Here is a 26,967-nt window from a genome sequence, read left to right as displayed (position 1 = left end):
ATGAAGGCCATTGGCCTGGGCTCAGTACATTTTCTACTGTCCAATATCATCATTAGTATCTACACTTAATGTATACACTGTAATCTACATCAGTAGAAATGGGGTATTGACCTATTTATCTAAAATGTGATTACGTTACAAGACAGAAACAAAATCTTTCTGTCCTTATTTGAATCTGAATTTTTTTTATTTTTAATTTTTAATTTTTTTACATCATTGTTCAGTTTTAAACATTATTTGCTTCCTCTCACCCCACTCAGGTGTAGTCCCCATAGAGTTTCCTTCACCAGTGCACCTGTGCACCATCACCTCAGTCCCCTGTGCTCCTCCCTCTCTCCCTCTGATCCCTCTCCCTACTCCTCCCCTGAGAGCTAAGTATTTGGTAGTTAACTGCCATCATAAGGCAAATTCAAATTAATGTCTCATGTCAAATGGATCCAGATCCCAGAATTAAATATATATATATATAATATATATAAAATTTGACAAACAAATATATGAAGCTTCCTCCCACAGAGTCCTGATACAATGATAGATAAACAGTTGGTGATAATGTGCTAAGATATATTGGGTACAAATTCAAATTGTTTTTATATGTATAAATTCATTTAATCCATACTACAAATCTATGAATTAGGTAATATTTTCATTGATATTTTACAGATTAGGGAACAGAGTTTGTTAATGGTGGAAACTGGACTTAAACACTGGCAGAGACTGGGATTTTAATCATCACCTACAAAGCTATAACTTAAGTATGAATGGATTTAACTGCTCTATCTGTTATAGGTATCTCCTCATTCAGACATTTCAGTTAAAATAAGAATAATATGGATTATGGGTGATTAGCTTTTCTTCTTTCTCATGATGTGTATATGTGTGTGTATATATGAGATATATGTGTGTATGTATAGAAAGAGAGAGATAAGACAGAGATTCTTTTTTTTCTTAAAAAAAATTATTTATTTATTTATTTGTTTGTTTGTTTGTTTGTCAAATTTAGTCAGAAGTGTGGGAGGGTGAGAGAATTCAAATTTAGTCAGAAGTGCAGGAGGGTGAGAGAATTCACCAGAGCAAGAGCGGAGAGCAGAACAGGCAGACTGGCGAAACACACTGCTGAGGGGAGCAGCAGGCGGCAGGAGAGGTCTGTCATGCCACGTGGGACCCTCACCCGGCGGCCGGGGATCGAACCAGCGCTGCAGAGGCTGCGGGCAGCTTCGCAGTTCAGCCCTCAACCTCTGCACCACCAGGGGAGGCCCAAAGAGGGAGATTCTTATATTTGATTATGCATGATGAATATCAGTACTTAGGGGGAAAAATGTGTTTGAAATATTTGGATGTGTAGAGAAGATAGATGTTAGACATAAACATAAAATAAATGTTAGATGTGAATCAGGTCAAGTTTTCTGTGCCCAGGATTTATTGTCTACTGAGAAAACATCAAGTAGAATTGTAAGTAGTGTAAGTGTGTGTTTTTTCTTGTCAAAACACAGAAATGGCATCATATACTAAAAGGGGGAAGGGAGAGGAAAAGGGAGGGAGAGCTAGAGAGTATAGTTTGAAGAAGATTGAGAGGAGATATTTGACTATTTGACAAGAAACTTTTTTTTTTAATTTTTTTTTTTTTATAGAGGCATGTTTTCTTTCTTTCTTTCTTTCTTTGTTTGTTTATACATGCACTGGGTACAGTCAGAAGCGCGCGGGAGGGTGAGAGAATTCACCAGAGCCAGAGCGGGGAGCAGAGCAGGCAGAAGGACCAAAGTACACTGCTGAGGGGAGCAGCGGGCGGCAGGAGAGGTCTGCGCGCCATGTGGGACCCTCCTCCGGTGGCCCGGAAGCAGCCGGGGATCGAACCGGCGCCGCAGAGGCCGCGGGCAGCTTCGCAACCCAGCGCTCAACTGCTGCGCCACCGGGGAGGCCCAAGAAACTTTTTTTTTAATTTTGATTTTTAGTTTTGTTGCCTTTCTTCACTATCTATACTTTTGTCCTGACTAAAAAATACTCATTTATCAATATTCATTTGTACAGTCTTGAATGCTACTACCAGGAGAACAATTGTATGGTTTTGTTTATATTCAAGGACACTTTAAAACATGAAGGAGAAGAGGAAAGGGGAAATGGTTACCAAATGAAAAATATAAATGGTCTATACTGGTATGTTAATAGGAAAGTGTGAGTTTGCAAAAGGAATAGAAAGTTCTTAAATTTTCAGTGACTTTTTCTCACTGAGGGTGTAAAAATATTTATGCACACCAGGTAACCAGTCAACCATAGTGCCAGCTCTATATTAATCTTGTTGTCAGTGATGTAAAAACCATTTATCTCTAGGTTGGGTGATAATAAGAAAGGAATTTTTTTTTACAGAACTTATTCTTTTAGTCTTTGTTCAGATTACTAGCTTTATACACTTTCTTAAAATTTTTTTTTGAGGTAACATTGGTTTACAACTCTGATATAATTTAGCAGTATAGGATCTCCCCCTTCGGGTGTTGTTACCACACCACACTTGCCTTAAATAAAAGCAAAATAAGGCAAATCCCCTCTAGAAAATTAAAAATATTATCCACGTGGGTAGCTCCTTGGCCAGGGAGTGAACTCATGCTACAGAGGCTGTGGATAGCTTCACAGAGCTGTGCTCAACCCCTTGCACCGCCAGGGAGGCCCAATAACATTTTTTTTTTTAAAGATTCATTCAGCAGCTCTCATTCTAAGTCTGCCTGCCTGTGTCTATGCAGGTGTCTCTTTCACAAATCTGTCCCTTTCAGAGACAGCTTTTTTTTTTATTATTATTTTATATGTTTTTTACATCCTGCCCGGTTGTTTTTGTGCAAGCATCCTTTCCTTTTTTTTTTTTTTTTTAATAAACCTGTCCTTGGGGATATATATATTAAAAAAAAAAGATTCACTTAGTTACCCAATCATAGAATCTACCCTGGCTTGCAGATAGCATTTGGTCTAGAGCAAAGCCATGTTTCCTTAAACATTCTTTAAAATCTAGATACAAGAGCATATTCTACAGTACATTCTCTCTAACACCTTCTCATTGAGTTTCCCCTGTTTCACCATGTAACATTTTCTTTCCTATTCCAGTGAATCTGTAAAATCAACATTGTTCAGATATAGGCAGACTTTGGCTAGATGTCATCAACAAAATCCTGTTAAAGAAAGAAATTGGTTGAAATAAAGAGAATTGGGAAAAGGGAGAGGAAACTTTAGTCCCATTAAAATTTTGATAAGTATATATTATAATTGTTAACAGATGATGAAAAGAAAATTGGCAATTGATAGTTAATCTTGAAGAACATTATAGCTTATAGAGCAATTTTCTTTACATTTACCTTACATTAAAGAATGAGGTGGTCCATTCCATTATGGTGGAGGATTATTGGGGGCTTTGGTGTTGGGTGTGGTATGATAATATATATTTGTAAGGGTTTTACCTATAACCCTTAAACATTTACAGGTTGTAAATCAACATTATTGCAATAAATGTAATTAAAATAAACAAGCAAAAAAAATTCCTCAAAACTTGGGTGCTTGCCCCCTGCAGCCTTCAGATATTATGAAATAATTGTCTGCAGAGATGAGGTCACATTCTAGTTTTGAAAAACTGCCCAAGTGATTCTAATGTGCTGCCAAGTTTGAGATCCGCTGTTGTCGAGAAAGATTATGGTGTATTTAAAGTGTTGTTAGCCCTTGAAAGTATAATTGCAAAGCTTGTACAGACTGGGGTAGATAAGGGAGTAGTTATTAAGAGGAACCCTGCTTCTTACTCAGAGAGTGGTGATCCTGCAAACCACTGCATAATTAGGAAAAATGTGGACTTTGTGGCCTCATTGTGCATTTTCAGAGAATTATTCTTTGTCCTCAGAAACAATATGCCTGATTCAATAATTAATGAGCATACCCTTAGTGGACAAAAGGAGTTATATTGTTATAGAGCAACCCCGATGGACATCCTTTTCCCCCTAACAATATCTCCTATTCATACAGGCAGGAAGAATTTGAATGTTTCCTAACATGTTCTCACCTGTGAATTAGATGGATCATGTGTTCCCCTTAGCTTCACCTCACCTTTTATGAAAAACAGTTGCATCTTTCTTTTATTGTGTGGGGTTGTGGAAGCAAATAACGCGACTCTCCATCTACAACTACTGACACCTTCATGATCCATATTTGAGGCTGTCATCACATTTGGTCAGACTGACTTTCACTCCCATCAAAAAAGAATGAGTGTTTATTTCATTTCTTCACACCCTAGTAATTTTGAATATTGTGTTTCTTTTTGTTTTGGCAATGAGAAAGATTGTTGGGGTGGGCTTGTTTGCACTCATTTTATTTGCACTCATAGTTATTCAATTATCAGTAATGCTAACAATTCATTGGCAATTATGTCTTTTGTGAAGTCTCTATGCTTTGGGTTTTTAAGGAAATGGGTGTTTTTCTTTTTCAAATGAAGAAATACAGGCATATTTAATACTTATCACTATCTTCTTCATAGGTATTCAAAATATATTTTGTGTTTATCATTGTATCTTAACTCATATTTTGGTGGACTTTTAGTCATTGTTTGTATATAGTCACATCAATTAATATATGCTTTTATTGTTTTTTACCTTTGATCAGTCCATTACTAAACTAAAATTTTACAAATATTTACTCATTTTTTATTTTTGTAGGTATTTTTAAAGATTTATTTATTTATGCATATAAGAGCTGGGGTACAGGCCAGAGATGCAGGGGGTGAGAGGACTCACCAGAGACAGAGTGGGGAACAGAACAGGCAGACTGACTGAAATGCACTGCTGAGGGGAGCAGTAGGTGAGTCAGGAGAGGTCTGCTGTGCCATGTGTGTTGCTCCCTGACCAGCCGGGGATCAAATTCGTATTGCAGAGGCTGTGGATTGCTTCAAAGTGTGGTGCTTAACCCCTTGCACCACCAGGAAGGCCTTATTTTTGTGGTTCTGTTATTTTTGCATTTGGAAAATTTTATGCTAGTTTGAATTAAATTTAGTAAACAAAGGGACTCAGGTAGTATGTGAAAAATATTTACAACATATGCGAAAAGGGGATATGTTGCAAAATATATCTACTTTCAAAAATAAAATAAAATAATAAATATGCCAGTAGAAAAAAGTGGACCTAGTATATAAATTAGCAAAAGAGCAAATTCATTCATCATTTATTCATCACAAATTAATCATTTATCCACTAAATATGTATCAGGTGTTCACTACATTAAATGTGGATCTTGAAGTAGATAGAGGTATATATTCAGGTTCTCTTATCTCTCTTATCTCTTGAAGTTGTTAACCTCAGGTAAAGGTTAACAGGTAAAGGTTAAGGTTGCCCTACTTAAATTCCATTAAATCCAAATTATAGTATTATTTATGGGCTGTTATTTCTATGATATTTGGGAAAATAAAGTAATAAGCCAAAATGTACAAAATTGGCCACTAAGTGAAAGGCTATTGTGGTAAAATCTTTCTGCTCTGCAATTGGGTAATATTATTCAAAATAGTGGAAAGTCTGATTTTGAAAATGTATCCTAGGAATTAATAAACATAAAAGAAATATATAACAACTGTACAATAATCCATTAAAAATTTTAGAAATACACAATATTTATTAATATAGAGAGAAAAAGTAGTTTACAAAGATAGATGAGCATGTTCTGGCATGCATATATTCATGTACACACATGCACAAACAGTTAGGCAGTCAGAACCAGAAAATAGTTCTGAAAGAATTCACTGCATTATGATTTTGGTAAAGTATGGTCTGTGATTGCCTGTCACCGGTGGGTTCTGTTTTTTTTTTTGTTTGTTTGTTTGTTTATTGACCATATAGTATATTCAATAAGTATCATGTAATAAATGAGAAAAAATGAAAAAATACATTCTCTTCACCTTTTCTCCACTTCCTGTTTTGAAAGATAAGCGTTACCTTCAATTAGGTGAGGTCACTCACTGGAAAGCTAGCACTATATAGTCAATGAATTTATTCTCTACAAAACTTTGATACTTCTCTGATACTCCATTTTAATGGAAAAAGGATGGTGACAAGGCTAAAATTAATGAGTCATACAATAGTGTAATTCTGAATTATTAAACTAATGCATTAGTTACGATGACTCTAAGTGAAGTAGGTCTCCCAATGTCAAAAAATTATATTGAATTCTCTGGCATAATATGCAGAAATATCTCAAATTATTTAATTATTTGTCTAACCTTGAATTCCACAATGATAGACATAACTCCATGTAAGACTATATTTTGGTATCTGTAGATGATCAGAATAAAAGATTAGTACGTGTCCAGCAATACACAAAAGTAAGAGCGAATTGTTTTATTACTTTTTTAAAACATGAGTGATTAATTGGATTCTGTCATAACATTACCCTTTAAGGTTGTGAACTGTGAGATGATTTTAAATTATAGCCGTTATCTATGTCCGGTAGCTCAATTTGTCTGTCCTGAAGGAAAATGAATGATATATGTGCCAGAGCAAAAAGGAATTATCTAGTTTAATGAAAGCCAGGCAGAAATCATGTGATATATTTGCTATACTCTGCTTTATTTCTTTTGTTTTTTACCTTATTTTCATAGAAAGCTTGTTATCTCTTCTGCATGATTTATCATTTCAGACATAATCGTGTGACTGAACATGAAAGGTTGGATTATTGCCTAGGGATGATCTTGTGTTGGGGAGAAAATCGGCAGACTTGATGCTGTTTTGAGTATTTATTAGCAGAAGAGCTGAAAATCCATCAATTCACCAACTAGTTCTTACTAAATTCCATTTTATGTCTAATTAATATGTAGAAATCTACATTTGAACTTTGTATAAGTCAAGGTTTGTTGTTTAACTCAAAGGATATCTCCAATCCTTAAACTCTTTCATCCATTTTTCATTATATAATATGAAAGGATGATAGATTGATTTTTTTTTTCCTCTTTCGTAGTCAAGGGTGATGAAATGACCCAATTCGGAACAATGACTTTTTCTCGGAGTTTTTGAAAAATATTTTTCTTGCTGGTTACATATACCCTCATACAGGTTTGGAAATAGCATGATGTCTATTTCTGTGGCAGCAACCTTGCAACCTCACGTGAAGGGGCATACACGAGGAATAAATCCACAAAGCTTATGATGGTAAAAAGGGAAGAAAGTGAGAATCAAAATTGTGAAAGCTTTGCTGAGGCACTGAACCATCACCAGCAGTGCCTACCCCCTGACTGTTTATGCTAGAACAGTTAACTCCTATTTGTTTAAGCCACAGTTCATCAGTTTTTATTACTTATATCTAAACGCTGTCCTAATTGATGACCTTCCTTAACATTCATTTATTCAATAAATATTTGAGTATCTACCGGGAGCAAGGCATTTTGCTTACTCCTGCATTTGTGATGATTATTAACAGAGTTTAGTTCTCAATTTAGAGTCTTTAAGAGGGTACATGTTAATATGAAAATTGTCACTAAGGAAAATTGTCATTAAGGACAAAAGGAGAGCCTATTACAGAAAGATATGACATATAAATTGAAATCTACAAGATGAAAAGTCTTTGACTGGGAAGCAAGGGAGTGGAGAGCATTCCAGGTAGATGGCAGCACCTGCTTAAGCATGAAAGTTCAGAACAGAAAGGAACCTACCATATTTTCATAAGAGGGAAAAAAAGGCAATGTTGCTAATTTAGACACAGATATAAATATAGCTTAGGTGGTCAAAACCACATTCTTTAAGTAAAAGAAAGCATTTCAAATCAATGCATTCTCAATATACATGATATGGAGAATTAGAAGAAAATACTGGTTTTAAGATAGATGGAGGTAAATAATTATACATATTTATATGCCTGTATTGTGTATATATTTACCTTTCATCTTTTGAAATGAAGGAAAATAAGGAAAAATTAAAACACATTCATAAAAGCAGTGCTAATAGGAGAGTAGTATGAGATGATAGCAGGATATTAAATGTAGAAGTTGTAATCCTATAGTCTTACTCTAATGTATAATACATTAAAATTATAGATTTAAAAAATATCCTCCTGAATATTACACATTTCCTTCTGAATCTTCAGTCATGAATTGGAGATGTAGACAGATGGGTTTATCTAGATAATACTATCTTGAATGATCTTCATTGCTATATAATATTCTATTTATTGTATATATAGATATATACTTATCTATATTATTGATGGGCATTTCAATTGTTTCTACTAATAGATTTTAATTATTTTTAGTAATCATCTATTATAAGCAATGCTGTCATTAATAATAAATTTAATATGCATATCATTTGGTCATTGGGCTAGGATTGCTGGGTTATGATGTCAAATAAATTACAAAACTGTTTTTTTTTTCTATAGTACTTTTATCAATTATGTTCAGTTCAGGAAGATTTGAGATTCTGATTAATCCATATTAACATTAGTTTATATTATTGTCATTTTAGCCATCGTAAAATGCTCTCAGTTTAGTTTTCTAGTAGTATGTTAGTATAGTTTTAATTTACATTTCTTTGATAATTTGTGAAATTGATCCCTTTCATTTGGCTATTGTCCATTTGGATATATTCTTATGTGAGATTCCTGTTCAAATATTTGTCCATATTTCTTTGGCTTTTATTTTCACAGATTTGTAAGTTTTCACTCTTATATTTTCTTCTTTTTTTTTTAAATAATAAATTTTATTTTTATATTCCCCCATACAATTGCAAACGCCCCATTCTAACCCCAATCCTTCCCCTCCCGCCCCCCACCCCCCAAAAAGTGTCTCTGGTTCATAATTTTTTGTTGATTTTGATTTTCACTTTCTTATATTCATTTTCCTGGTCCCTTATTTAAGTTTTCTAGATTCCTGCTATGAGTGAGACCATCCGGTATTTTTCTTTTTCTTTTTGGCTTATTTCGCTGAGCATGATCCCTTCCAGCGCCATCCATGTTGCTGCAAATTGCATGTGTTTATCTTTTTTGAATGCTGAGTAATATTCCATGGTATATATGTACCACATCTTCTTGATCCAGTCATCTATTTTTGGGCATTTGGGTTGTTTCCAAAGCTTAGCTATTGTAAACAGTGCTGCTATAAACATAGGGGTGCAGGTGCTCTTTGGATTTGATGTTTCTGTGTCCTTTGGGTAAATACCTAGGAGTGGAATTGCTGGATCATATGGAAGCTCTATGTTTAGTAGGTCCAGAAATCTCCACACAGCTCTCCATAGTGGTTGGACCAGTTTGCACTCCCACCAACAGTGCAGAAGAGTTCCTTTTTCTCCACACCCTCGCCAACATTTGTTGTTGCTAGTTTTTTTAATATGTGCCATTCTCACTGGTGTGAGATGGTATCTCATGGTAATTTTGATTTGCATTTCCCTGATTACAAGTGATGTTGAACATTTTTTCATATGCCTGTTGGCCATTTGCATTTCCTCTTCAGAGAAGTTTCTTTTTAGCTCTTCTGCCCATTTTTTGACTGGATTATTTTCTTTGTTGTTGCTGAGTCTCATCAGCTCTTTGCAGATTTTTGTGATCAGTCCTTTATCATTAGTGTTGTGTGCAAAAATGTTCTCCCAGTTGGTGGGGTTTCTCTTTGTTTTTGTTATTGTCTCTTTTGCTGTGCAGAAGCTCTTTAATTTGATGTAGTCCCAGCTGTTTATCTTTGTCTTCACTATCACTGCTTTGGGTGATGTGTCTGTAAAGATGTCTTTGATGTGCAAATCCCGTAGTGTTTCGCCTATATTTCCTTCTATGAATTTTATGGTTTCAGGTCTTATGCCTAGTTCTTTAATCCATTTTGAGTTGATTTTTGTGTATGGTGTGAGGTAGTGGTCAAGCTTCATTCTTTTGCATGTAGCGACCCAGTTTTCCCAGCACCATTTATTGAACAAACTTTCTTTGCTCCAATGCATAGTCTTTGCTCCTTTGTCAAAGATTAGTTGACCATAAATCTGTGGGTTTATTTCTGGATTTTCTATTCGATTCCATTGGTCTGTATGTCTGTTCTTGTTCCAATACCATGCAGTTTTGATGATTATGGCTTTGTAGTATAGTTTGAAGTCTGGGAGTGTGATGCCTCCATTTCCTTCTTTTTTTTTCAGTAGAGCTTTGGCTATTCGGGGATTTTGGTGATTCCATATGAATTTCATCAATAATTGTTCTATTTCTTTGAAGAATGCCATTGAGATTTTGATTGGAATAGCATTGAATCTGTATATTGCTTTTGGTAGGATGGCCATTTTAATAATGTTTATTCTTCCAATCCATGAGCGGGGATGTCTTTCCATTTCTTTGTGTCTTCTTCTATTTCTTTTAACAGTGTTTTATAGTTTTGTTTGTATAGGTCCTTTACCTCTTTTGTTAGATTTATTCCCAAATATTTGATTTTTTTTGTTTCGATAATAAAAGGGATGGTTTTTTTGATTTCTTCTTCTTCAGATTTATTGTTTGTGTATAGGAAGGCTACTGACTTTTGTGTGTTGATTTTGTATCCTGCCACTTTACTGAATTGATTGATGAGTTGAATTAGTTTTTCTGTGGAGATTTTGGGGTTCTCTATGTATAATATCATATCGTCTGCAAATAGTGATAGTTTGACTTCTTCTTTTCCTATTTGGATTCCTTGGATGTCTTTCTCTTGTCTTATTGCCCTGGCTAGGACTTCCAGTATTATATTGAAAAGCAATGGTGAGAGTGGACATCCTTGTCTTGTTCCAGATCTTAATGGAATTGCTTTCAGCTTTTCACCATTGAGAATGATACTGGCTGTTGGCTTGTCATAGATGGCCTTTATGATGTTGAGGTATGTTCCTTGTATCCCAAGAATTTCAAGGGCTTTTATCATGAATGGGTGTTGCACTTTGTCGAAAGCTTTCTCAGCATCTATTGATATTATCATATGGTTTTTATATTTCTTTTTGTTGATGTGTTGGATAACGTTGATTGATTTTCAGATGTTAAACCATCCTTGTGCCCCTGGAATGAATCCAACTTGGTCGTGGTGAATTATCTTATGGATACATTGTTGGATTCTGATAGCTAAAATTTTATTGAGGATTTTTGCATCAGTGTTCATTAGGGAGATTGGCCTATAGTTTTCCTTTTTTGTGTTGTCCTTATTCGGTTTTGGTATTAGTGTAATATTGGCTTCATAGAACGTGTTTGGTATTGTCTCTTCCTTCTCAATTTTTTGGAAGATTTTGTGAAGGATAGGCACTAATTCATCTCTGAATGTTTGGTAGAATTCATTTGTAAATCCATCAGGTCCTGGGCTTTTGTTTTTGGGGAGGTTTTTGATTACCATTTCAATTTCGCTGCTTGTAATTGGTCTGTTTAGGTGTTCTATTTCTTCTTTATCTAGCTTTGGGTGATTGTAGAGTTGTAAGAATTTGTCCATCTCCTCTAGATTGTTGAACTTGTTTCCATATAACTGTTCATAGTAGTTACTGATTATTCTTTTGATTTCTGCTGTGTCCGTTGTGATTTCTCCTCTTTCATTTATGATCCTGTGTATTTGTGCTTTCTCCCTTTTTTCCTTTGTGAGCCTGGCTAGGGGTTTGTCTATTTTATTTATTTTTTCAAAGAACCAGCTCTTGTTTCATTGATCTTTTGGATTGTTTTTTTAGTTTCAATTTCATTTATTTCTGCTTTGGTTTTTATTATTTCTTTTCTTCTACTGGTTTTGGGGTTTTTTTTGTTGTTCTTTTTCTAGATCTTTGAGCTTCGAGATTAGGTTGTTTCTTTGAGTTCTTTCTTGTTTTTTGATGTGAGCTTCTATTGCTATATATTTTCCTCTTATTACTGCTTGTGCTGCATCCCATACATTTAGGATATTGGTGTCCTCCTTGTCATTCAATTCAAAGAATTTTTTAATTTCTTCTTTGATCTCCTCGTTAGTCCAGTGGTCTTCCAGTAGTGTGGCTTTTAATCTCCATGAGGGAGGATAGTTCCTTGCCTTCTTTTTATGATTTATTTCTAGTTTGATGCCTTCGTGGTCAGAAAAGATGGTTGGTATGATTTCAATCTTGGTGTATCTGTTGATGTTTGTCTTGTGCCCCAGTATGTGATTGATCCTGGAGAATGATCCGTGTGTGCTTGAGAAAAATGTGTACTCCGTTTTTTTTGGGTTTAGTGTTCTATAGATATCTGTTAAGCCCAAATGCTCTAGGTCCTTATTTAGAGCTTTAGTTTCTTTACTTATTTTTTGTCTTGTTGATCTATCCTTGTTGATAGTGGTGTGTTGAAGTCTCCCACTACGTATGTGTTTTCTCTGATGTCTGTTTTCAGAGAGGACAACAGTTGTCTGATATATTTTGGTGCTCTTTCGTTTGGTGAGTATATGTTAATGAGTGTTATTTCTTCTTGAAGTATTGTCCCCTTAATCATAATGTAGTGACCATTGGGGTCTCTTTTTATTTTTTTGAGTTTGAAGTCTGTTTTATCTGATATAAGTATAGCTGTTCCTGCTTTCTTTTTTGGTCCATTTGCTTGTAGGATTGTTTTCCATCCTTTGACTTTGAGCCTATTTTTATCTTTTGTAGCTAAATGTGTTTCCTGGAGACAGCAAAAGGTTGGGTTTTGTTTCTTAATCCAGGCTGCAACTCTGTGTCTTTTTATTGAAGAGTTTAGTCCATTTACATTTAGAGTTAATATTGATATGTTAGCATCTGTATTTGCCATTATGTTTGTCTTTCCTTTGATTTTATTTATTTATTCTTTTAATAACTTTTTTTTTTTTTGGTCTTCTTTCGTTGTTATTCGTCCCTCTGAGGTTCTGGCTTTAGGACTCCTTGTAGTATTTTTTGGAGTGGGGGTTTAGTCGTAATGAAATTCCGGAGTTTCTCTTTGTCTGGGAAGGTCCATATTCTTTCTTCATGGAGGAAAGAGAGCTTTGTGGGATAGAGTATTCTTGGTTGGCATCTGTTTTCTTGGAGTCTGTTGACTATGTCCCTCCACTCTCTCCTTGCCCGTAGTGTTTCTTCAGAGAAGTCTGATGTCAGCCTGATTGGTTTTCCTTTGAATGTTATCTTTTTCTTCCCTCTTGTCAGCTTCATTATTTTTTCCTTGTCCTGGATTCTTGGGAGCTTTACTATTATGTGTCTTGCTGTGTTTTTCCTTTTGTCGTGTAAGTTTGGTGTTCTTCTTGGTTCTTGTATATCAGTTTTCAGCTCCTTCTTCGCATTTGCGAAGTTCTCTTCATTTATATCCATGAATATTTTCTCTGTTCCTACATGTCTCTCCTCTCCTTCTGGAATTCCTATAACTCTTATATTTCCTTTCCTCATGGAGTCAGATAGTTCCCGAAGTCTTTCTTCATTCTTTTTCCTTCATACTTCTCTTTCCTTTTCTGTTTTCGTTCTTTTTATTTCTGTGTCTTCAAGAGTACTTATTCGCTCTTCCATTTCACCTATTCTGCTTTCATTGCTTTTCCCAGAGTTCTTTAGTTCCTCCATTAATTCTTTGATCTCCTGCATTTCTTTTACTTCCCTCTTTAGGGACTCAATTTCCTTCTTCTGATCTATCACTTTTTTAATCATGGCAATTTTAAATTCTCTTTCTGGAAGGCTCAGAAGTTCTTCCAAGTTGCTGTCATTGCAATCTGGGGAGTGGTTTTTCTTTTTGTGGTGTGCTTCTTTCCTGAGGAGTTGTTAGGTTGCGTGTGGTTCTTCTACTCCCTACTGTCTGTTTTCTAATTTGTTGTATGCGTTGGGACACTGTGTTGCTCGGACTGACTGGGATCTTGGGTGAACTTCTCCGCTCCCCTCTGGCTCTTCCAGGAGCCATCTCAGTCTTCTGGGGGAGCTTTCTGCTGGTTTTAGGCAGTTTTTACTGAAGAAATGTCCCTGTTCTAAAATGGCGAAGCGGGATGCAGTCCCTGTGCCTCCGATTTCAGGCACACTCTTCTGCGCACCCGGTCTGCCCCGGACTTGGGTGCCTGCTCCCTCTGTGGGCTCAGGCTGCTGGTCGGAAGGGGCCTGGCGTGGGCTAACTTCCCGGCTGGCCACTGGGTCCTCCAGAAGCCTTCTGCCCTTTTCAAGCAGTCTTAAGAAATTTCCTGTTCTATGGGGTGTTAGTGACTTTTTTTTCCGGGTCGCTAGGTGGCGCCAGAGATCTCTCCCATTGTCTTTGGGGGGCTGTTTTTCGCCTCCCCCCACCCCGTGGGACAGGGAACAGAGCGGGAATGGTAGGGTACACCTCAACAGCTTTGGGGTGCTGTGTCTGCCATCGTGGAGAACCCACGCCCCGAATTTTCGTGCCCTGGGTCTTGGTTCAAAGCCCTCAGTTCCAGGACGGACGCGGGCTGTAGCCCAGTTCAGTGGCGCGGGAATGGCGCCTTTTGCACCGCTCCCGTGCCTGGGCGCCTGGTTCCTGCTTACTCAGGGAGGGACTTTCACCTCAGTGAGGACCTCCGTGCGTCTCCCCGCAAGCCTAGGTCGCAGGCGTGGGGACCTGGGCAGCCGCGATCCCGGTCTGCACTTGCTTTTCAAGCGCGCCCATCGCGCTGCTTTTCCGCGCAAGCTTACCGGCAGCCCGGGCTGTGTGCGCGTCTCCCGGGGTCTTTGTTCTTCTCTAATGGCGCCCGGAGCCGTTCGCTCACCGCCGCGGCGAATCCTGCAGGGTTCGCCTCAGCTCCAGTTCACGGGGTGTGGTGGCTGCACACTCACAGTCCCGCTTGCTGCATCGTTTGTTCTTGTTGGCCGTTTTGGTCTGTTGTTTTCCTCCTCTCTGCGGGTCGGAGAGCGCCGCCTCTGTGGGCGGGGGAGGGGAGCAGGGTTCTGCGCTTCCCTCCCTTCTAGTCCTCTTTTATGGCCACTTTCTTCTTCGGGTAGTTTGCTGGAGTCACCCGTTTATCTTCCGTGTCCCACTTCTCACTGGGACCTGCCGCTTTTCCTCCCTATTAACTTTTTTTAATGGGAGATCTTACTCGCAGCGTCTCCTCGCCGCCATGTTGCTCCGCCCCCTCACTCTTATATTTTCACAAATGTTTCCTCCATGCATTTTTAATCAAAATTTTGTAAAAATCTTGTAATTTTACATCTAAATATTATATTAATTTATTGTTTTATACAATAGTAAGGAACAATCAATCAGATAGGAACAACACAATCTTCCTGGAACTTTGATTACGATTACATCAAGTAACAAGCAATTTGGAGATAATAGATTTTTACAATATTAAACTTTCTAATTCATTAATTTCTGTATCCTTGTATTTCTTTAGGTATTCTTTAATTTATTTCAGTAATGTTTTATAATTTTCTGTGTAGAAATTTTCAACATTTGTTAGATTTAGCTATGGATATTTGAATTTATGATGCTACTCTAAATGGTATTAAGATTTAACTATCACATTATTATTTGATTACAGTATATTGCAAAATTTAGTCTAATACTTTCCTCTACATTTTTCTTTATTTTGTATATGTATGTACATGATTATCTTCAAATGAGAGTTTTATTTCTTCTTTTCCTATTCTTATATTTTTAATTTATTTTCTTGCCTTTTCACATAAGTTGAAAATTCCAGTGTAATATTGAATAAAAGTATTGACAATAGGGCTCCTTCTCTCTTTGTTGACTTCCTATGGAATATTTAATATTGCTTATTTTACTGGTAGATAATTTTCATTATATCAAGAACTTTCTTTTCTATCCGTTGTTAAGAGTTTCATAATGGATGAATTATTTTTATCAATTTTGTAAAATTTATGTTTACTTTTATCATATTTTTTACCTAGATAATTTTTATGTTGCTCTCCTTTATTCTGTAAAAGTGGAAAAGTATTTTGATTGCTATTATTTGTTAAATAAACACTGATATCAGAGATAATTCTTTGTTTACTATTAGATTTGATTTGTATTGAATTTTTGTACCTATGCCTAGCAGAGAAATTAGTACATAGTTTTCCTTTTTTGTTATACTAGTGTCAGGTTTGGTGTCAATATCATAGTGAATTCATTAAAAAAAAAACAATAATTTACTATTTTTCTATTTACTGGGAGGTATAGCAGGGATTAATTTGGTGTTATATCCATCTTAAAGTAGGAATTCAGTGAAGCCATATAGGCATTGAATTTTCTGTTTGAGGAATTTTCTAAATACAGATTCTTATTATTAAGCAGGTATTGGCTTAATGGTGACAGAGTTTCTGTCTGAGGTGAAGAAGAGGTTTGGAAACAATAGTGGTAGTCATACAGCGTTGTAATGATCATCAGTAGCACTGAATTGAACTCTTCAGAATTGTTAACTTGGCAAATTTTTGTTATATATATTTTAAAATAATGGAAAAAATCAGGTACAAAAGTAATAGTAGTATTCTTTGCCTTGATGTTTTCCCACTTTCCACAATTTACAGTTGAAAAGAAATATACACATTATAAATTAAATATTAGTATTAAGCCAGTAATAACAAGTTTATTTTACCCTAGGAAACTAAAACTAGTTTCACAGTGGTAAGCCAGTTAATATCACTTACCGCACTTAGATGTTAAAAGAGAAAAAAAAAATTTCAGAAAAAAAGATTTGATAAAATTTGAAGTCATTCTGGAGCAGAATTTTACTTATTTTGACATCTGGTGTGGAATCTGCCTGTGTGTTCCCACTCACAAACTTACTACCGTAACATTAAGTTTGCCAATCAATGTAGCTGATTTCCCTTTCCTACACCCACACAAATTTGTTTAGACATAAATCAATTGTATAAAGACCTTCCATTCTTTTGTGGGAGTCATTTAGTGAGAGAGGAATCTCTTTTGATCCAGGCTCATGGAACTTAACATAAAGCTTATCTGGTGACTCACCATTTTCCCTGTTTCTTCTTCCTTCCCATATACTCCTTAGATATACAGCACTTAAGATTATTTCTCTTACTTAAGAGACTGCTGAAGACAGAGGGAATTCATGCTAGGCATTTAATTAGTAATCTCGTATCTCATTCATTAATAGGAATGTTTGATCAAGAATCTGTAGATTTTAATAAAAACTAGAAATACAAAAGCAAGACAAGAGAATAAAAAGTAAAACAATATGTTACCCTGGAGGACTTTATAAATCAGAACATATAAATTGTTGAAAAACCCTAAAATTAACATGTTCAGAGTAATTTAAGACTTTAATACATAAATGACAGATTTTTATAGTAATCAAACATTTTAAAAAGTCATGGAGATTAAAGATGTAGTTGCTGAAAAAATATCAGTTGAACTCTGAATAATTATTGAAGAAGTCTTTTAGAACCTGTAATAAGGATTCATCAATTCTGCTTCCGGGTATGTCCCCAAAAGAATTGAAATTGGGAACTGGAACAGATATTTGTACACCCATGTTCACTGCTGCATTATTCACAAAATAGCTAGCGATGGAAGCATTCCAAGTATCCATCAATGTGTGAATGGAAAAACATGATGTGGTATATTGGACACATTCAGATTCAGTCTTGAAGGAAACTCTGACATATGTTATGACAGGGTGTATAGTTGAAGGCAGTGTTTTAGGTGAAAGAAGTCATCATAAAGGACAAATATTATATGATTCCACTTATATGAGGCACCTGGAATAGTCAGATTTATAGAAATAGAATGGTGGAGCTACAGGATTGTGGGAAAGGGGCAACAGGGAGTTATTTTGTAGGTATGGGGTTTCAATAGGGGAAGATCAAAAAGTTCTGGAGATGGATAGTAGTGATGGTTGCACAACAATGTGAATGTATTTAACATCACAGAACTTAAAAATATATACTTAGAAATGGTTAGAATGATTAACTTTATGATATATAGTATATAGCCACAATTTTTAAAAAGTAAGAAATCTGTGATAGAATTTACAAGAAGAAATAAAGGTAAGACACAAAGAATTAGCCACATATCAATATTTTTCAAAAATAAACTAGAAAAAATTATATGAAATATGGAAAATAATTAAAAAAATAATACAAAATGTCCTCAAACTGAGGAAAGACCTCAACAACAATAATAATAAATTAGGGGACCTCCTCTCGGTGGCTCAGTGGTTGAATGCTGGGTTGCGAAGCTGCCCGCAGCCTCTGCAGTGCCAGTTCAATTCCCAGTCACTGGGTGAAGGTCCAACATGGCGCGCAGACCTCTCCTGCTACCCGCTGCTCCCCTCAGCAGTGTACTTTGTCAGCCTGCCTGTTCTGCTCCTCGCTCTGGCTCTGGTGAATTCTCTCACCCTCCCCCGCTTCTGACTTTACCCAGTGCTTGTATAAATAAACAAACAAATAAATAAATCTTTACAAATAAATAAATAAATAAATTTGGAATCACATATCCAGACATATCATGAAAAAAAAAATTAAGAAAATAATGCCAAATACAAAGAGCAAAAATAATTCCAAAGAGGAAAAAAATAAATTATCTACAAAAAAAAAAATAAAGTCAGATTGATTATGGATAGGAATACTGAGAATTACAAATTCAAAAGGGGAAAGCCTGCAATTTTTGAAATTGTTGCATCTGAAATCCTATATCTACTCAAATTGCAGGTACAAAATAAATACATTTCAGACACTCAGAATTATAGAAATTTTATCTCCCTGTGGTCTTACCGAAAAAATGAAAATAGAAGTAACTATATGATTTTGACTGATAGCAAAAGAGGTCAGGACGTCTAAGAACAAGTAGAGCTAATCCAGGGTAACAATGGAAAGAAATGCAAGAGTCACAGCTCTAGGTAGGCAGCTTGTGAAGATGTCTGCACATATTAAGTTGTTTAGCAAATAGCATAATTAAACGTGTTGATGAGAAAGGAAAAATATACTTCTCTGGCAAAGAAACAAATAACAGAAAACTCACAGAAACAAGCCTTCTTGTTTCTGTGAGCTTTCTGTTATGTTTGTTTCTGTGTCTTGTTTCTAAAAATTTGATGGATCATTTTGATCTTGATGTTTGGAATAGTCCCTTTCGGTGCCAGAAAGTTGGTGACTTATGATGATAACATCTTATCTGTGAATTCACTCACACTTCCTGGTTTTATGGAAATATTTTCATTATAAGATTGCAAATGTCACATAGTGGTTTTCAATTTTAAAATCAAGGAAAACATGAAAAAATTCATAGTTGCACACACAAAAGCAAATATAAAACCTGATATGAAAGTGGAAAAAAGCAGACCTATTTGAGAGTATGATTTTTGAAAATAGATTCTGAGAGAGAATGAGAGGGGGAGGCAGAGAGAGAACAGAAAAAGAAATGGGGGGAAGTGTAATGTTGCAATCTTTTTATACATAGTGCATAAAAAATCATGTTTAAAATAGTTGGATTGGGCCTCCCCGGTGGCGCAGCGGTTGAGCGCTGGGTTGCGAAGCTGCCTGCAGCCTCTGCAGCCGGTTCGATCCCTGGCTGCTCCCCGGCCACCGGAGGAGGGTCCCGCATGGCGAGCAGACCTCTCCTGCCGCCCGCTGCTCCCCTCAGCAGTGTACTTCGGTCCTTCTGCCTGCTCTGCTCCCCACTCTGGCTCTGGTGAATTCTCTCACCCTCCCGCGCTTCTGACTGTACCCAGTGCATGTATAAACCAAACAAACAAACAAATAATAAATAAATAAATAAGACATGCCTCTAGAAAATAAAAAAAAAAAAAAATAAATAAAATAGTTGGATTAAGAAATAGGCATTTAAATACTTTGTGGAAATGAATATTATTGATGGTATGGTGTCAATGTCTTATATTTGCATTTTTAATCCACCTGAGAATTCTTTTCTGTGATGTGTTTTATTCACCAGTTAATTTTTCTCTCTTCCCATTCCATATAACTGAACAACCAGATTTCTTCAATATTACAAAAGTTATCCACAACACTAAATAAATGTCCATGCTCTCACATATTTGTTTCTTCTTTCTTGTATCTAATTGATCTTTTGATTCTTGTAGAATCCCTATATTGTTTTAATTATTATTGTTGTATAGTTCTTAAGTTTTCTCATTTTTTTTCAAGAATTTCTTGACTTTTCTCATACTCAATCCTTTGTTGTTCCAAGTGAACAATTGAAATGAATAAATTAATTAAACCCCCTAAAATTAAAAATATCCTTTTCTTTATAAAAACAATATATTCTTAAAAATAAAGGAGAATAAATATATCTTTATCTTCTGTCTAATCTTCCCAGTCTAACCTACCAATATATCCATATCTAAGTATGTATGTATTTATCTAAATTGAATTTTTGTTTAAAACCCCTCCCCATAAAAATAACATCCCAGCTATAGATAGCTTCATTGTTAAATTAATCAAGTATTTAAGTAAGAAATAATTACAATTCAGGTGTTTTTTTTCCAGAAAGTAGAAAGTCAAAATAATTACTGCAATACCAAAACCAAACAAATATACTACTAGAAACCCAAATTATAGTGAGAGCTTTTTTTAAATCTAAATTAAAAAAACCCTCAACAAAATATTAACAAATACAATACACATATAACAAAAGGACAATACATCACTGCAAAGTGGGATTTGTCCCAAAATTCAATGCAGGTATAACATTAAAAAAAAAATCAGTCAATGTAATTCATCACATCAACAGAACAAAAAACGGAGAACTATATGATCATCTGAATAGTTGCAGAGTCTTCAACAAAATTCAGTATTTCTGCATGATAAAAATTTCCAATAAACTAGTGATAGGAGGATACTTTGTCAACCTTATAAAGGACATGTATGGAAAACCTACAGCTACCATTATACTTAATGTCAAAAGACCAAATAGTTTTACATTATGAATGGAAAAGAGAAATGATTTCTCCTTTTATTCTTCTATTCAATACCTTAATGGAACTCTTAACTTGTGCAAGAAGGCAAGAAAAAGAAGTTAAGTGGATACTGATTGTAAAGGAGTGGATAAAATTCCCTCTGTTCACATACAATATGATTGTTTACATAGAAAATCTGGAGATATCTATTAAAAAGCTCCTAGAACCAAAAAGTGTATTTAGCTGTGTCATAATATCTAAGGTCTACCAAAAATCAAGTGACTATGCAAAAGCAGTGATTATTTGGAAAGTGAAGTGGAAAAATTGTATTAATAGAATAGTATGTGATCTATCAAAACATGAACTATATCTGTATGCTCAAAATTACAAATGAAATATTGTGAAAAACAAAATAAGATTTTCATAAATGAAGAGAACACTGTCTTCATGAATTGAAAGAAAATAATGTTAAATTATTAATCCTACCCTCATTAATATATACATTCAGCAAAACTTCCAGTCAAATTCCTCAAAAATATTTTGTTAGTTCCATATGATCCAGCAATTCCACTCCTAGGTATTTACCCAAAGGACAGAGAAACACCAATTCCAAAGAGCACCTGCACCCCTATGTTTATAGCAGCACTATTTACAATAGCTAAGCTTTGGAAACAACCCAAATGCCCAAAAATAGATGACTGATCAAGAAGATGTGGTACATATACACCATAGAATATTACTCAGCATTCAAAAAAGATAAACACATGCAATTTGCAGCAACATGGATGGAACTGGAAGGGATCATGCTCAACGAAATAAGCCAGAAAGAAAAAGAAAAATGCTGGATGGTCTCACTCATAGCAGGGATCTAGAAAACCTAAATAAGGGACCAGGAAAAAGAATAGCTATAAGAAAGAGAAAATCAAAATCAACAAACAACTATGAACCAGAGACACACTATGGGGGTGGGGTGGGGAAAGGAGGGATTGGGGTCAAAATAAGGGGGTTGCAATTGTATGGGGAATATAAAATAAAATTTAAAAAAATATTTTGTTAGTATCAAGCAGGTTTTAGTTTATATGAAAAGATAAAGAGCTAAAATAACCAAAATAATTTTAAATAAGATCAGAAGATTAACTGTATATACATTTAAGACTTATTATTAAACTGTAGTCATTAGGACAGTTGGATTGCTGAAAGAATAAATTCAGATAAATGGACAAGCACAGTTAGGCCCACATATCCTGCATCAGCCAGGCATTGAAAGTATTGCTAAGAAAAAGAATAGTTTTTGAACAAATACTGCTGGAACAATTGACATTCATTAGCAAAATGTTGAATCTTGAACCATACTTCAAACATTAAAGAAAAACTGACTTAAATTGGGTCATAAGCCTAAATGTAAAACACAAAATTATAAAACTATTGTATTAATACATAGTTTATCTATAATACTGGGTTAGGCAAAGATTTCATAGAGATGATAGCAAAACTGGTACATATAAAAAAAAAACCCTTGACTATGGAACGTAAAATAAAATTTTGAAAAATTATTTAGTTTCAAAATCAAGAAAACTCTTAAAAAAAAGCTGTTAAGGGCCTCCCCAGTGGCTCAGTGGTTGAGCACTGGGCTGCGAAGCTACCTGCAGCCTCTGTAGCGCCGGTTCGATCCCTGGCTGCCAGCGGGGCTCCCACATGGTGCGCAGACCGCTCCTGCTGTGCGCGCTGCTCCCCTCAGCAGTGTACTTCATCAGTCTGCCTGTTCTGCTCCCCCCTCTGGCTCTGGTGAATCCTCTCACCCTCCTGCACTTCTGACAGTACCCAGTGCTTGTATAAATAAATAAATAGATAGATAGATAGATAGATAGATAGATAGATAGATAGATAGATAGATAGATAAATAAATCTTTAAAAAAAAAGAACTGTTAAGAAAAGGAAAAACAAATATGCAAACTGCATCAAAATCAATTACAAAAATCAACCAATTATAAAAATGGACCGGTAATACCGGATGGGGGTAAACAAATATTACCTGAACTAAAAATAAATGAATAAATTTAATAAAATAGAAAAGTCAATTCACCAAACATGATATTACAATAGGAAATTAACACATGAAATAGTTCAAAAATTAGTTAATAGAATACAAATAAAAAATTGTAATGAGATATCACTACATACCTATTAGAGTGGCTAAAATAAAAAAAAACTGACAATATCAAGTGCTGATAAGAATATAAGGCATATTGTGAGGGGGGGATGCAAATGGTACAGCCACTTTTGATAAACTATTTGCCATTATTTTTTCATGAAGTTAAATATACCCTCACCCTATGATTCAGTCACTTCTCATCTAGATATTTACATAGAAAATGAGATGTTCTAGTTATATAAAACCTTTATGCATTTGTTACTATAGTTAAAATATTAAATTGTCATTAAATAGCTTCATTCATAATGTCAAAAAGCATATAAATTTCCAAATAGTATTCAATTTAGGAATGGATGAACTAATCATAGTATAACCATATAATAGAATATGACTCAGCAATAAGGAACATACTGACATATCCATCGGTAGGTATTCATGCTTTATATTGAGTGAAAGAGTCAGAAATAAAAGTCTATGATTTCATTTACATAATATTCCAGAAATCCACAACTACATATATCAATAAGGGACCAGTGGTTGATAGATAGTAAGATAATGAGGGAGTAGAGGGATTGATAATGTAGAAACAGAATGAGAAGATGTGGGAGAATGAAGAGACTCTTCTCTATGTTGTTGTGGTAGCTCCCTGACTATATGCATTTGTCTAAATTCAGATAATCTATAATAAAAAGTGAATTTTTGGTATAGAACAGTAAAAACTGAATAAAATACAATAAAGGGAAGGAAATGAAAGACTGAGGGCAAATCCAAAGGAGTAAATTAGTAGGGAGGGAAATCATAAAATTGAAAATAAAGGAAATTTTCTAGAGCTAGAGGACATAGTCTTAAAGATCAAAGAGTGTTTAGCCTAACACAGAAAAAGACAAACAGCTGGACTTTTTGTGAGCACTAGAGATAAAGAAAACAAAGAGAGAAAAAAAAAACCTAAAAGGGAGAAAAAATATTGCAAGAAGTAGGGAAAATAGTTTCCACAGAAGACTAAAATTAGACAGGAATTATTTTCTTACCATCAGCACAATGTATGCTACAAGAATTAGAATCAAACACTCAAGTGTTCAGAGAAGGTTTTTTCTACATACTATTCCATACATGGCCAAAAAATTGTGATGTTTAGGTAAGCAAAAACTGAGGCAAACTACCTCGTAAGTATTTTTTAAGATGTTTCTTAAGTCTGTCTTCTATTAAAGCAAAGAAGAAAAGTGATAAAGGTAGATAGGATTCAAGGAATACTGTGCCTTCCCTGGAGAGCAATGAAGGATGATAGCAGCACTGTCTGGTAGAGAACACTCAGTTCAGGTTATGGAAGCTTTTTGTCTTTAAACCTTGTCAGGTTGGAACTCAAGCAGGGAGGTCTGGTACGGTCACATCATGTTCCACAACATGAGACATGCAGGAAGGAGCATGAGTATGTCTCTTTGGTTGCTTTTATTGCTCCATGTTGTATATATGATCGAGACTCTGGTCTTATGGCATGCCTAATCACCTCGTTGCCTCCTCTTCTGCCTTTCTCCAGAGAACTGCTGGGGAGCCTGCCCACTAGTTTTCTAAAAATTCTTTAATTTCTTTATTCTGATAGCCTTTATTTCTCTCAATCAGGTCTCATAGTTTTTTCTTTTCTTTTTTTCTAAGATTTACTTATTTATTTATTTATTTATTTATTTATTCATCTATTCATTCATTCATTCATTTATTTATTTATTTATTTATACAAGCACTGGGTACAGTCAGAAGCGCGCGGGAGGGTGAAAGAATTCACCAGAGCCAGAGGGGAGAGCAGAGCAGGCAGACTGACAAAATACACTGCTGAAGGGAACAGCGGGTGGCAGGAGAGGTCTGCGCGCCATGTGGGACCCTCGCCCCGCGGCCAGGAATCGAACTGGCGCTGCAGAGGTTGCGGGCATCTTCGCAACCCAGCGCTCAACCACTGCGTCACTGGGGAGGCCCAGGTCTCATAGTTTTTTACAGAAAATCCTCAACTTGGTGATACCAGGCTTTCCTCATTTCTGATGTAGTTATAGACATTCCCTTACCCCATTTCCATAGTGAAAAATTGAAATGGAGATGAAAGGAACAGATCAAGTGACATCATTAATGTATTTATTATTAATTTATTTTTATTTATATCTTTTGCATCATTGTGTATTCCCTGTTTGTTTATTTTTTAAAGCTCTTTTAATCATAGGGTAGTTGTCTTCTTATAACAATATATAGATTACAGAAAAAGTGTTCATTTATCTTTTTAGTGACCTCAGTACTTTGGATAGAATCTGTTAACTGGTAAATTTGCACTGTGGTACTGAAAAATGCTCTCAGCCTGTTTTCATTCAGCGAAGTCATTGACATACTATACAGGTCATTTTTGTTTTCAAAACTTCCCTTTTGGGGGGAAAATTCTTCATGCTATTATTTCTATTATTTCTTCTTATTTTGATACAATTCAGACATGTAATATAGAGTTTTTATTTTTAAAGGGAAAGCATATTAGATGGCAAGAATCAAAATCTGAGGAAAAAACTAGTTTTGAAATTAAGCACACATTCCAGTATAAATGAACCATATAATTAATCTAAGAACAAAATGATAAAAGTCCCTAATCGTACATATATTCAACTGTTTTTTTGTTGAATTGGTTACTAACTCAACTGTTTCATTTAATACTCTGAGTTAATGAGGGATCTCATATTCTAACAAGATGAACATTATAGGATTTTTACCCTAAGTCCAAGGTTCTCATAAGCCTGGATAGGAAGTGCAAGTAGTGATTAGGGACCGTGTGTGCATGTATGTATATATATATACACATACGGACATTTATTTATTTATATGAAAGTCTACTATATAATGGCTATAAAAATACAAACTGGCAAAAATTCACACTTTGGTTCTGTCCTCAGAGTAATAAAAGACAATTTAGATAATTGAATGGAATACAAAGCAGCTATGATAAATGGTGGAGTTTAATAAAATTCTTAGAGTTAAATTGAAGGATTGTCTAGAAACTGGGTTATATAAGCAGGTTTTCAAAAATAGAGAATATTATTTATAGAAATTATGGCAAGAACAAAGATATGATAGCTTCAGGGATGGGATAAGGTTTAAGAAATAGTGAGATATAAGACCTGAAATTTATTCATCTTGAGTATGAAATGATCAGGAACTTATCCACCTGATCTAAAAGCAAAAAGGTTTTTAGCAGAGGATGGTCACAATCAAAATAATGCTTGAGGTTCCAGGGTTGCAATGAAAGAGGTGATAGGGAAGTCATTGGCAATGTTCTGATAGTCTAGAAAGATACCAATGAGAGTTTGAATTTGAAATTTGTTGGTTACGAGGGGTAGAGAGAAAAAATGTGGGAGAATGAAAAAGACAAATTTAATGATATCTTTGTTATGAGCCATGAAGAAGAAAGAGGATCAGTAATATCACTAGGCTTTAAGACAGAAAAGTGGCAGATTCTTAAGAGATTATAGAAATCAGAAAGAAGTTAGATTTGTTCAGAATGGAAAAGGAAAAAAGAAGAAAGGAATGAATTAGAAAATGAAATTACTACATGTCATACTTTCAGAGAGATTTTATTCAAAATTAGCTATCACTTCTCCACACTGATTTTTTGAATCCAGAGCTTATGCAAGATTACTCTTCCATTGTTTCCAGTCACCTAAATACCAGTAAGAATGCTGGTAAGTAGGAAATGAATTAGAGTGGAAGGCTACTGACAGCTGTCTCCGTGGCCTTTTATTATTTGACTGTGTTCTACAACTTCATTACTTCAGTCGCATAGATGATTTGAAATGAAGCAATTTAATGGTTCATCTGAATATATAGCAATTTACATAAATTATACAAAATCTATTTGTAAATAGTCTATTGGAAATAGTATAAAGTGTCATTGTTAATGTATCTCCATTAGCGCCAACAAAATGTATTCCTGTGTCATGAGTCATGAAGGAATCCATTTGGCCTGAAAGTGTGGTTTATTTTTATTTTCTTTGGGGATATTTGTTCCTAAATATCCTCTCTTCACATCTAGAAAATAGTAAGGGGAATTCTGAATTGACTTCAAAGAGAAAATCTGGTCTGTATCATA

The sequence above is a fragment of the Talpa europaea genome, assembly GCF_964194135.1.
Source record: "Talpa europaea genome assembly, chromosome: 6".
NCBI lineage: Eukaryota > Metazoa > Chordata > Mammalia > Eulipotyphla > Talpidae > Talpa > Talpa europaea.
This window is presented reverse-complemented; position numbering follows the sequence as displayed.